This window comes from Cajanus cajan, chromosome 2 (assembly GCF_000230855.2).
Source record: "Cajanus cajan strain Asha chromosome 2, NIPB_CcT2T_4, whole genome shotgun sequence".
Lineage (NCBI taxonomy): Eukaryota > Viridiplantae > Streptophyta > Magnoliopsida > Fabales > Fabaceae > Cajanus > Cajanus cajan.
The window spans coordinates 38,035,844-38,049,281 of NC_138518.1; positions in this window are offsets into that span (position 1 = coordinate 38,035,844).

Genomic DNA, 13,438 nt, shown 5'->3' on the forward strand with positions numbered 1-13,438 from the left:
AAGTCTAAGTATACAAATTGCACTATCAAGGGAGGTGAGCTAATAAAATCCACTTAATAACCAAGCATTTTCAAGTGGAAATTACTAAACCTCCTCCTTATGGTAGCTTCAATTCCACAAAACTTTTCACAAAATTCTTTAATGATTTATGATTTTCAAATATTTTCTTGACTTCTATCTAAACGTGAGAAAATAAAGTTCTAGACAAACTAGTCGAAATTTCAAATTAAAGAAAATAAAGAATTGAAACAAATCAAGGAGTAAAGATTAAGCAAACTAGTCGGATTTCCCTAAGTGGAAGCCTGAAATCATATGAAATTTTCAAGCCACTTCCACTAGATCTACACGTGAGTAAACTATAGGGATGTAGTTATACCTGACCAGGTTCTTAATACTCCCTCCAAGCTATTACAATTTGAATGAAATCAAAGAAAATTGCAAAGAAAATCAAACTAGCCTAAAAACAATAAAATTTTAGAGACGGAATTGGCAACAAATTAGTGACGGATTTGGCATGAAACTAAATTTTCCAGCAACCAAGTTTGGTCACTAATCCGTCCTTAATTTGATTCTATTTTCTTGTTTATTACACCTGCACAATCAACAAAGTAAGTCCAAAAAATATTGAATTCCACCTCACAATGAAAGGGAATGATCTCTCTTGTAAAGGTTATTTAGGAAGGTTCAAGACTTGCAAAGTTTGATCTCCCAAAACTGTCTAGCCTTAAGTCCTTATTCTTCTTCTAGGACTTGTGAACTAATGTTTACTCCCTTTGCATAGGTTTGATGCCACTTCCATCTAGGAATTGAAAGATAAAAAATAGAAAATTCTCGATTAGAAAAGGTTAAAGCAAGGTAGAGTAAGAATTTGACATATACCAAGAGTTCCAATTCAGGACTAAAAAACTAAAAAAAATTAAGACACACCTAAAGGTTAGCACACAAAAGAAAAAGTCCTAGATTGGCTCTAGATTAGATTAAAAAAACCAAAATCAAGAATGAGAAGAAGAACTAAATTGATTCACACAAAATTTGAAAATCCAGTTTCAACTTAAGTGGCAAAATATCAATTGTTTCTCCTTTGGCTTTTCTATTTGACTATTTGCGCTTTTCTTTTTAATCTTTTCTTTTTCAATTCTTTTCTTGAATTCTTAAGGAGTATGTTGCCTTTTTCGAGAAACTTTTCTAGCCACTATAGGTAAAGAAAGCAAGTTCCGGATTGATTCAAATTTTTCAGGTACAAGTAGTTCAAAATTGAATGAAATTTTGGTGCATATTCTTATCTAACTTTTACCTGTTTCTTTTCACTTTTTCTTTCAATTTTTTTTTCAATATGACTCTGTTTTCCTCTATTTTAACAAGTAATTTTCCATATTTCAAAATTCTCAAAACATACACCAAAATTGAACTACTTCAACTAGCCAAAAATCAAACCAATATGAACACAACTTTGTTTAAGGAAATTTTCTTGGAATCAAAACAATACAAACAAGAATGACACAATGGAAACCTAACTTTAAGAATCCACCAATGAGCAAATTATGGATATGAACTCAAAATTGCAAAAAGAAAAGCACATAAGCAAAGCACAAACTAGGAAGCTCTCGGCCAAAGCAATTTTCAAGTAGAAAATGGATCAAACAAAAGGCTAGACTAAGCACATCTTGAATCAATGACAATAAAATGACTAAACATGACTTCTATACATTCATAAGATTCAAAAATTGTAATCACATGCAATACTCAAGATGACCGAATCAATATTTAAAGGAACAAGACTCAAACAATTCAAGCTGCACAAGTTGGAGCCTAAGCACCTAGTGATTGTGGAATGAACACAAAGTACAATCACTAATTTGGATCTATCAAATTTTAGATGAAAAATTAGATCCAAATAGAAAGAGCAAGATGAGACAATCAAGAACACAAAAACAAAAATCAATCGGTGAAAATGAAGCACATAACCTCAAGTGAAGAACCTAAGCTCTTGATATAAAAAATGATGGCAACTCCAAGTCGAAAGGATTGATGTTCTCCACTCCTTGAGTTGCACAACTTCGATCACTTCCTTGAGGATGCTAGAAGGAACTTCTAGCCTCAGAGTTGAAAGAAAATGGAGGAAGAAATGGATCCGGAAGCACTTGAGCCAAGGGAGCAAAGGATTGCTCACAAGTGTTTAACCTAATTCGTAGAAGAAAGTTCTAAGCACTTGTTCGGTCAAGAGTGACTTTCAAAGGAGAGAGTTTCTGAAAATGTTTAGAATTCTCATTCAAAATATTCAAAGTGTTTACATAATGAGAGGAGCAATTATTTATAAGCAAGAAATCAAGCAAAGTGGCGCCACCACCATGTGCTCCAAGGTGGGGCAAAATTTGAATTCAAATTTTGGACATCCCACATGGCAGCCATGTGCATCCCCCCTTATAGAAACCTTAATTACATTTATGTGTAATTTAGGGTTCATTTGAGTGATCACATGTGCAGGAACCTTTTGCACAAAACATGTGACTCAAATGCAACTCTAATTACTCCTATTTGTAATTAGATTTCTATGATTTATGCCTAATACTTCTTCCTTTTAAATTCCTATTCTAATGGCCTAAATACAATGACCAAGCAAATACAATGGAAAGGAAAAATTACAAGAATGAAAATGAGCCCAATATTGGGTAACAAAAACCCAAAGGCCCATGAAGTCCAAAACTGGGCCCACTAGGCCTATGGCCCCAAAATGCTATCCTTTATGGTCCAAAATACAAGACCAGAATATATGAAACCTAAACTAACATGATATATAAAAAACATAAGAAAATGGCTATAGCAAGATATGGCCCATGTGAAGCTCAACTTGGGCCTTCAAAGACCATCGGGCCTATTGGGCCTTGACTGGCCCAAACCTTCATGTCTAGCCCATTCCTCTTGGATTCTTCAAAGTGTCACCCGTTGACTTCCTAGGCATGATTCCATCAGGTTAGGACTCTTGAAAATGGAAGATACACCTTGGAGAAGTCTCTAATGGTGGAAAAGCAATCATAAGAGGTTCGGCCACTCCTTGAGAGAGTGAAGAAGCTTGAGGAACCAAGCTTAAAGGTTGAGAACCTTTGAGAGAAACCTAAGACGGCTGAACTCCACGAATTCTAATGACTTTGAGAAGAGAGAATTTTCTAAAAATTTTGAATTTCATTCATCAAAAGTGAGCTGCAAGGTGAGAGTTACAAATATATAGGGGGAGGTAGCTTAGGGAGCATGCTAACCTTGACCATGGTTCAAGTAAGGTCACTTGACCGTCCAAGTGAGTTTAGAAGCTTGTGGAGCAATCTTCTCACTTAGCTTGCTTGGGAAGCAAGCTAAGGAGAAGCTTGTAGCACAAGCTTCTCAAGCTTAAGGGATTGAAGAAGGAATTCGGCCAAAGGAGTGAACTAGGCTAGGCTGCCATTTGGCTTGTTTTGCTCAAATTTATTTTTTTGAAAAATGTTGATTTGGTTTAGTTAGGTTCATCTAATGTTAATGAGACCTAGCTAAATCAAATCCTTGAAAAATTAGGAGCAAAACAAGTCTAATATGTAAAATTTTGCCTAGGCCTAATTCTGGCCCAATTACTAATCACACCCTCAAGCATTGCTAAATACCACCTCCACTCCTACTACTGAAAAATGGAAAAAAATGTACTTTTAGGTTAGGTTAAATGGAGTCTAAGTTCCCAAGTAACCTACCCTAAAAACATTATACGATGACTAATAAAATGCAATAAAGTGCTTCACAAATACAAAGGCAAAAATAAACCTATACAAGAGAAACTATGCACAAACTATACACAAGTAAAAATAGGCCTTCTCTTCATGATAGAGTAGTCCAAGTGAAGAGTACCTTTGCCTTAGAAAGCCCACTAGTCTTCAAGATGTCCAACTCTTCTTGTATGCTCCTGGCCATAGCAATAGTGCTTGGGCCCTTGGCCCATGGTCTATCATCCCCTTTGATGGAATCATGCCTAGGAAGGCAAGGGTGACAAATTGAAGGATCCAAGACGAATGGGCTAGACATAATGGAAGGCCCAAGTTGAGCTTTAGATGGGCCATACCTTGAGATAATCATTTTCTTCTATTTTGTATATATTATATTAGCATGGGTTTCATATGTTTTAGTCTTGTATTTTGGACCACATAGAGTAGCATTCTTCGGCCATAGGCTTATTGGACCTAGTTTTGGGCTTCATGGGCCTTTGGGCTTTTGGTACCCAATATTGGGATCGTTTTGTTTCTTCTATTATTTACTTTTATTTGTATATGTTTGGCCATTGTATTTAGGCCATTAGAGTAGGAATTTAAAAGGAATAAGTATTAGGCATGGTTCATGGAAACTTATTTACATTTAGGAGTAATTAGGATTACATTTGAGTCACATGTTTTGTGCCAAGGGTGGCTGCACATGTGAAGCCTCAAATGAACTCCAAATTGCACCTAAATGCAATTAAGCTTTCTAGAAGGAAGTGGTTGCACATGGGGACTTGGTGGACGTTCAAAATTTGATTTCAAATTTGAATTTGAATTCAAATTTTGGCGCCACTTTGAAGGCTTATGAGTGGTGCCACCTTACATGAATCCGTAGCCTATAAATACATTGTCATTCCATTTTTTAATCATTTTGAATCATAATAGAGATTTCTGAAATTTCATTCAGCCAAGTCTCTCTCAAAGGTTCATAACCTTAGGAATTCTAAATTCTAGGCTTAGTCCGTGAGCTTTCATTTGAGTTTCTAGCTAGGATACTTCCATCTTAGCTTAGGAATTCTTTCATATTTGATCTCCATTATACAGTCAAGTCCAGAATTCATCATCAAGGAAGAAGATCCGTGAGCTTGGAGGAGGCAAGGGAAGATCACGATTCATTTCACCTACCTACTTCCATCATTTTTGGTATCAGAGCAAGGTTGTCTTTCTTGAAGTTAAGTGACAATTTCTACCAATTGTTTTTTGGATTTTTGTGTTTGATTGTGTCACATTTTTTAGTTTCTTTTTTGTATCTAGAATTTTTGGAAACAATTCTTGCTAGATCCAAGTGGTTGATTTCTTTTCAATTCAATCCGCAATCAACTTGTGTTTAGGAATCAACTTGTGCTACTTTTGTTTGGTTTGAGTCTTTTTCAATTCGTGTTGTTTGATTCCGTCATGTTAATTCAAATGCATATGTTTATTTTGAATTTTTGAATCTTAAGTTTATCAAGTCATGTGTAGTTCTTAAAAATGTCAAAATCATTCAAGGTATGCTTGTAATCTTGTGCTAAAATTTTGAGTCATTTTTTAGTCTTTGACCAAGACTAGTTTTTCATCACATGTGATTTGCTTGTATGCTTTTCTCTTTACATAATTGAGTTCATATTCATCATTAGATCATTGATTAATTCTTAGAGTTAGGCTTCCATTATGTTTAAAAAGCCTTCAAAATTCAAATTCCATTGCAACAATTTTATTCATCAATTTTGGATTGCTAAGTGATACATCTAATTCTAGTGCATTGTTTTGGTTTGGATTCAAATTCTGGAAAATTGATTGCTGGAAAAAAGAGAAAATACAGAGAAAAATTGAATCAAAAGATTTAGAAAAAAAAGAACAAAATACAAAAGAATCCAAAACAAATTTCAAACTCTAGTGCACTAGAACTTGAATTTTCACTTGAAATTACTTCTTCTAGTAGATCCGTTTTGTATACATTTGTTCTTGTGAAATTTTTGGTGAAAAAGGAAAGTGATCTTCTCTGGAACTACATCTTGAATTCAGAAAAATAAAAGATTAAAAAAAAAAGAGCAAAAGTCGAGAAGGATACAAAAGTGAAAATCAAAATTTAACTAAGTGTTTGGATCTACTATTTTGGTAACTGTTTCCAATTCTTTTTTGTTTTGTTAATCCATTCTAGTGCTTATCTAGGAACATTCCTTTTGAGTGCTATCCTTAATTGGAGTCTTAATTTTCAGATTTAAATTCTTGCCTATCATTGAGTCGTGTCTAAATACACTTAATTCTTTGATTTTTGGTATAAGCTTGTTCTAATTGTGCTTTTGTTGCTTGTCCAAGTTTTCTTTTACAACTTTCCAGTGATTGAAGTGGCATCAAATCCCTGCAATAAACTCAAACATTGACTCAACAAGATTAGAATACAAGGATTGCTAAGTCTAAGGCAAATGATCTTATAATTTGACCTAATTTTGGTGACCAAAAACTCGTAAATTTTCCATCACAAGAGTGATCCTTCCTAATCATTATGAGGAGCCATTGTTTGTTGTGGTTTTTTGTTTATTATTTGCAGGTTTCAAGGTTAAACAAGAACTTCAAGAATTGGAATGGATTAGTGAAGAAAAAATTGGTGGTTGGAAAATCCGTCACTATTTCCCTTGTAAATTCGTCACTAAGTGTGTTTTAGGCTAGTTCAATTTTTCTTTGCAATTTTCTTTGAGTTCATTCAAATTGTAATAGCTTGGAGGGATTATTAAGAAGCTGGTCAGGTATATCTAAATCCCTATAAATAAGTCACGTTTAGATATAGTGGAAGTGGCTTGAAAACTTCATATGATTTCAAGCTTCCACTTAGGAAACTGACTAGCTTGTAGATCTTGATCTTTGCTATTGTTTAATTGTTAGCTTTGATTAATGTACTTAGTTGTTTTGACTAGTTTGAGTAGCTTTTAATTGCTCACGTTTAGATTAAGACAAGAAAAATTGTGAAAATCATAAAGCATTAAAACAATTTGTGAAAAGTTTTGGGGAACTAAAATTACCATAAGGAGGTTTAGTGATTTTCACTTGAAAAGGCTTGGTTATTAAGTGGCTCCTAGTAGCTCATCTCCCTTGATAGTGTTAAGATTGGGGGAGATTGAGATTGTTGAGATCAATTATCCAGCAAAATAATCGATTAAATTGTTCTTGGTTGATTTTCAGAAATCATGAAGAACAAAATAATCGATTATTCTTTAAAATAATCGATTATCTCGTTCTGAAAAACTTTTAAATAGTTTGACCATTTTGAAACTTCAGAACAGAGTTAATATTGAGAATCAAAATTGGAAAAACGTGTTTGTGAAGTCTTTGTGAAAATCTTGGAGAGTTTTCTTTGTGAATCCAAGAAGAAAAACATTTTTGAAATGCTGAGAAAAGATCATCATCATCATCATATTCTTGAAAGGAAAGAGATCAAGATTTGCTTCTGAATTCTAGGTGAATTCGTTCATTAATTCTTAGTGAATACTTGTAAATCTTGAGTAGGTTTCTCAAGTGGTAAGGAATTCTTGTAGTGGGTTTCTACAAGGGGTGCTTTCTTGAGGTCAAGAAAGTGGTTATCTTGAATGTAGGAGTATATGCATGTGTGGTATGCTTGTAGAACTTCTTCATTAAGATAGTGGAACAAATCTTGATCAGGTTATGATTGAGGACTGGATGTCGGTCACATGTGGAGTGGCTGAACCAGGATAAAAGACTTGTGCAATCTTCTCTTACCCTTATCTTTTACTTTGTGTAATATCTTGGTTTTATGTAAAGAAGATCATTCTTGATTAACATGTTTGCATGAGAATTATTAATCTGAATTGAATCAAAAGTGTTGCATATTGATTGTACGTAACCTTGAATCTCATTAACGATTAATCAAGAAAGCATATAGGATTCATTCTTCATTAACAAGTCTTTAAGAAACTTCTTTGAAAATTCATTTTAGAAAAGTTTGAATTGAAATAAAGATCCTAAAAACTCTGAAAATTTTAAAGTGTCATTGAATCCAATTCACCCCCCTCTTGGATTGGGCCATTTTTTTCTAACAATTGGTATCTAGAGCAAGGTTCTTGAGAGTTATTCAAGATTTCAAAAATGGCCAATAGCAACCTACTCGATGGTGAGGGTGTGTTTATTCATAGACCTCCTGTTTTTAATGGTGAAAACTATGTCTACTGGAAAATTAGGATGAGAATTTTCGTTGAAGCAATTGACATTGCTGTGTGGGATGCAATTGAAAATGGACCCTATATCCCTATGACAAAAGATGATGATGAGAAGAGAGAAAAACATTGGAGTGAGTGGAGTGATGATGAGAGGAAAAGAGCCTAATATGACTATAGAGCCAAAAACATTATTACATCTGCATTGTCTATTGATGAATTTTTTAGAATATCACAATGCAAATCTGCTAAAGAAATGTGGGATACTTTACAAGTCACTCATGAAGGAACAAGTGATGTAAAGAGATCTCGAAAGCACACTCTCATAAGAGAATATGAATTGTTGAGAATGAACAATGGTGAATCTATTTCTGACTTTCAAAAGAGATTTACACACTTGATAAATCACCTTGTTGACCTTGGCAGGAAATTTGAAAAAGAAGAGTTGAATTTGAAAGTGCTACAATGCTTGGACAGATCATGGCAATCAAAAGTGACAGCCATAGAAGAATCAAAGGACTTGACCTTATTGACCCTTGCTACTCTCTTTAAGAAGCTAAGAGAGCATGAGCAAAAGCTGCATATATTTGAGGAGAATGAACAGTAGGACAAGAAGGGCAAGGGAGTGTCACTAAAGGCCTTGAAATCAGCCAAAGGCAAAGAGGTGTGTGAAGAAGTTCAGAAAATTCATAAGAAAAAAAAGGAATTCCCCCTACAAGTTCAATAAAAAGACTAACAAGAAAGAGGAAGCAAGTACATCCTCTTATAATTGCTTTGAGTGTGGAAAACTGGGACATATAAAAGCTGAGTGTTCAAACCTCTTGAAGAAGCAACAAGAGGAGAAGAAAATGAAGAAAAATGGAAAAGGGAAGAGAGCCTACATTGCCTGGGAAGATAATAACTCAAGCACAACAAGTGATGAATCTGAATTTGAAGAGAACAACTTGTGTTTGATGGCTGGAGCTGACCAAGACACAATAGTAAGTGGTTCTGACCTTGAGTCTAATCTGAACTATGATGGAATCATGCCTAGGAAGGCAAGAGGTGACACATTGAAAGAGCCAAGAGGAATGAGCTAGACAGGAAGGTTTGGGCCAGTCAAGGCCCAATGGGCTTGATGGGCTTGGAAGGCCCAAGATGAGCTTCTCATGGGCCATATCTTGTTTTAGCTATTTTCTTATGTCTTGTATATATCATGTTAGTATAGGTTTCCTATACTTTGGGTCTTGTATTTTGGACCATTTAGGATAGCATTTTAGGCCATAGGCTTATTGGGCCTAGTTTTGGGCTTCATGGGCCTTTGGGCTTTTGGTACCCAATATTGGGCTCATTTTCATTCTTTTAATTTTTCCTTTCCATTGTATTTACTTGGCCATTGTATTTAGGCTATTAGAATAGGAACTTAGAAGGATTAAGAAATAAAGAATGAACCATACAATGTTAATTACATTTAGGAGTAATTAGAGTTTCATTTGAGTCACATGTTTTGTGCCAAAGGTGGCTGCACATGTGTACATTCAAATGAACCCTAAATTACCTCTAAATGCAATTAATAATCTAGAAGGAAGGGCTGCACATGGCTTAGGACAAGTGGACGTTCAATTTGAATTCAAATTCAAATTGGCGCCACTTTTAGTGCACATGTGATGGCTCCTTGATCCGTGGGTTTATATACTTGAATCCTTCACTATTGTAAACACTTTTGATGAATGAGAATTTCTGAATTTTACTTCAGCCTTAATTCTCTCAAAGGTCACCGAAATCTCACCTTCCCTTGTTCTAGGAAAACCTCCATTCCTAAGCTTGAAAGTGAGCTTTCTTTTGGTTCTTGAGCTTGGATGCTTCCATCCATAGCTTAGGGATTTTCTTCTATCATTTCAATCATCTTCCTCCATCATTCATTCCGTGGCAAGCTCAAGGAAAAGGTCTTCAAATTTCGGAGAAGGTCACAAGAAGCAAGAATCCGTCCATTGCTTCAACCTAAACTCCATCAAACTATGATCAACTCCAAGAAGCTTTCATTCAAATTCATAAAGAGGCTGTGAAATTAGATGCTTTAAATTCAAAGCTCAAAAACAAGTTGTCATGGTATGAGAATGTTGTAATTAAAGCTGAACAAGAGCTTGAGGATTTGAAACATGAGCATGAAAATCTTCAAACTATTTTTAACTTTAGTGAAGCTCATTGTGAAACCTCAACTTCCTCAAAAGGTGTTTGTGAAAATTGCAAAACTTTTGAAAAAGAAAATGCTGATTTAAAAACTACTCTTGCAAAGTTCACAAATGGAAATGAAAACTTGAATATTCTTTTGGGAAAACAAAGAAATACTTTTGTAAAAGAGGTCATACAGTAAGGAACTTCTACTCTAGGAAATATGGAGTTACAAATGGAGAAATGGTTTGGATTAAAAATAGCCAAAGGCTGAGAACTAACCCACAAGGACCCTTCACATAGGTACCTAAATACTTTTTTTGAATCTTTATTGTAGGAATGCTTGAGGGCCAAGAACTTACTATGGTATGTTGATAGTGGCTGCTCAAGGCATATGACTGGAGATCCTTCAAAATTATCAAGTCTGAAATTAAAGAATGAAGGGTATGTTACCTATGGTGACAACAACAAAGGGAGAATTCTTGGTCATGGTAATATTGGTAACTCCTCCTCTCAAACATTGATTGAGAATGTATTGCTTGTTGATGGGCTAAAACATAATTTTCTGAGTATAAGTCAACTTAGTGATAAAGGTTTTAAATTGAATTTGATAATACTTGTTGCTTGATATGTGATAAAAAGACTAAGGAAATCAGATTCATTGGAAAAAGAATTGACAACATATACATGCTTGAGTTAGAACACTCAATAGCAATTTCTAATACTAAGTGCTTAATAACCAAAGAAGACAATATTTGGCTGTGGCATAGGAGAGCTGTACATATTCACATGGATCATTTAAATAAACTAAGTAGGAAGGAATTGGTGGTAGGATTACCTAAACTCAAGTTTAGCAAGGACAAACTATGTGATGCTTGTCAAAAGGGCAAGCAAGTGAAGGCTAGCTTTAAAAGCAAAAATCAGATTTTCACTACTAGACCTTTGCAATTAATTCACATGGATTTGTTTGGTCCTTCAAGAACCATGAGTCTAGGTGGGAACTACTACGGGTTAGTTATTGTAGATGACTACTCAAGATTCACATGAGTTATGTTTCTTGCAAATAAAAATGATGCTTTTAATGCCTTTAGAAAATTTGTCAAGCTTGTTCAAAATGCCTCTATAAGAAGTGACCATGGAGGTGAATTCCAAAACATTTTGTTCCAAAAATTCGGTGAGGAGCATGGTATAAACCATAATTTCTCAGCACCTAGGACACCTAAAAAAAATGGGGTTGTTGACAGGAAGAATAGGTCTCTTGAGGAACTAGCTAGGACTATGTTGAATGAGACAAAATTGCCAAAATATTTTTGGGCTGATGCTATTAACACAGCTTGTCATGTATTGAACAAAGTTCTGATCTGGCCCTTATTAAAGAAAACACCCTATGAAATTTATAATGGAAGGAAGCCTAATATTTCATACTTTAGAGTGTTTGGGTGTAAGTGCTTTGTGCTTAACAATGGGAAAGAGTAATATTTCTAGGATATTCTACAAATAGAAAAGCCTATAGAATCTATAACAAGAGAACTCTAGTTGTTGAAGAATCAATCCATGTTGTATTTTATGAGACTAACAAACAAGAGACAAGGCAAACGGAAATAGAAGACTTGACTGATTTGCTTGATCAACCTCTATTGGAGAGTGAACCTAAAGAAAAGCCTAAAGAGAATGAGCCAAATGAAAACATTAAGGATACAAGTGAACAATTGCCTAAGGAATGGAAAACCTCTAGGGACTTATCAATGGAAAATATAATTGGAAATATTGGTAAGGGAGTTTTAACTAGAAGTGCCATTAAGAATATTTGTAATACTATGGCTTTTGTGTCACAAGTTGAACCTAAGAGCATAGATGAAGCACTAAAAGATGAACATTGGTTAATGGCCTTGCAAGAAGAACTAAATCAGTTTGAAAGAAATGAAGTATGAGATTTAGTGCCATTACCAACTGATTATCCAATTATAGGAACCAAGTGGGTTTTTAGAAATAAGCTTGATGAATCAGGAATTATTATAAGAAATAAGGCAAGACTAGTGGCTAAGGGGTATAATCAAGAAGAGGGAGTTGACTATGATGAGACTTTTGCCCCTGCAGCTAGGATAGAAGCCATTAGATTACTTCTTGCTTATTCTTCTATAATGAATTTCAAGCTTTATCAAATGGATGTGAAAAGTGCTTTTCTCAATGGGTTGATACAAGAGGAAGTGTATGTGGAGCAACCACCAGGTTTTGTGGATTTTAAAAATCCTAATCATGTGTTCAAACTTAAAAAGGCACTCTATGGCTTGAAGCAAGCTCCAAGATCATGGTATGACAGGTTGAGCAAATTTTTGATTGAGAATGACTATGTAAGAGGGAAAGTAGATAATACATTGTTTGTGAAGAAATTTAAGAATGATACAATGTATGTTCAAATCCATGTGGTTGATATTGTATTTGGATCCACTAATGTCTCTCTATGCAAAGAATTTGCTAAGGCCATGCAAGGAGAATTTGAAATGTGAATGATGGGGGAGCTTACATTCTTTTTGGGGTTGTAAATCAAACAAATGAGTAATGGAATCTTCATAAGACAAAGCAAGTATTGCAATGAACTATTGAAAAAGTTTGGTATGGAAGGGTGTAAGGAGGCTGCCACACCAATATCAAACACATGCAATCTTGACTTGGATGAAAAAGGCATATCTGTTGATAACTCAAAGTATAGAGGTATCATTGGATCACTCTTATATTTGACAGCTAGTAGGCCTGATATAATGTTTTCTGTGTGCTTGTGTGCAAGATTTCAGGCAAATCCAAAAGAATCTCACATGAAATGTGTAAAGAGAATTCTTAAATATTTGAAAGGTTCAACTAATGTAGGTTTGTGGTATCCAAAGGGAGTCTCACTAAGTCTGATAGGCTACTCAAATTCAGACTATGTTGGGTGTAGACTAGATAGAAAAAGCACAAGTTGTACTTGTCACCTACTAGGTAGTGCACTTGTCTCATGGCATATTAAAAAGCAAGCTTGTGTTGCCTTAAGTACAGCTGAGGCTGAATATATAGCTGCCGGGAGTTGTTGTGCTCAAATTCTTTGGATGAAACAACAACTAAGAGACTATGGAACTGAGTTGAATAAAATACCTCTGAGATGTGACAAAACAAGTGCAATAAATCTAACCAAAAATCCAATTTTGCACTCTAGGACAAAACACATAGAGATAAAACACCACTTTTTGAGAGATCATGTTCAAAGAAATGATTGTGTTGTAGAGTTTGTTGAGACTAGTAAGCAATTAGCTGACATATTTACAAAACCTCTACCAAGGGAGAGATTTAATCAATTAAGATTTGAACTAGGAATAGTCAATGAATCTTGTTTGA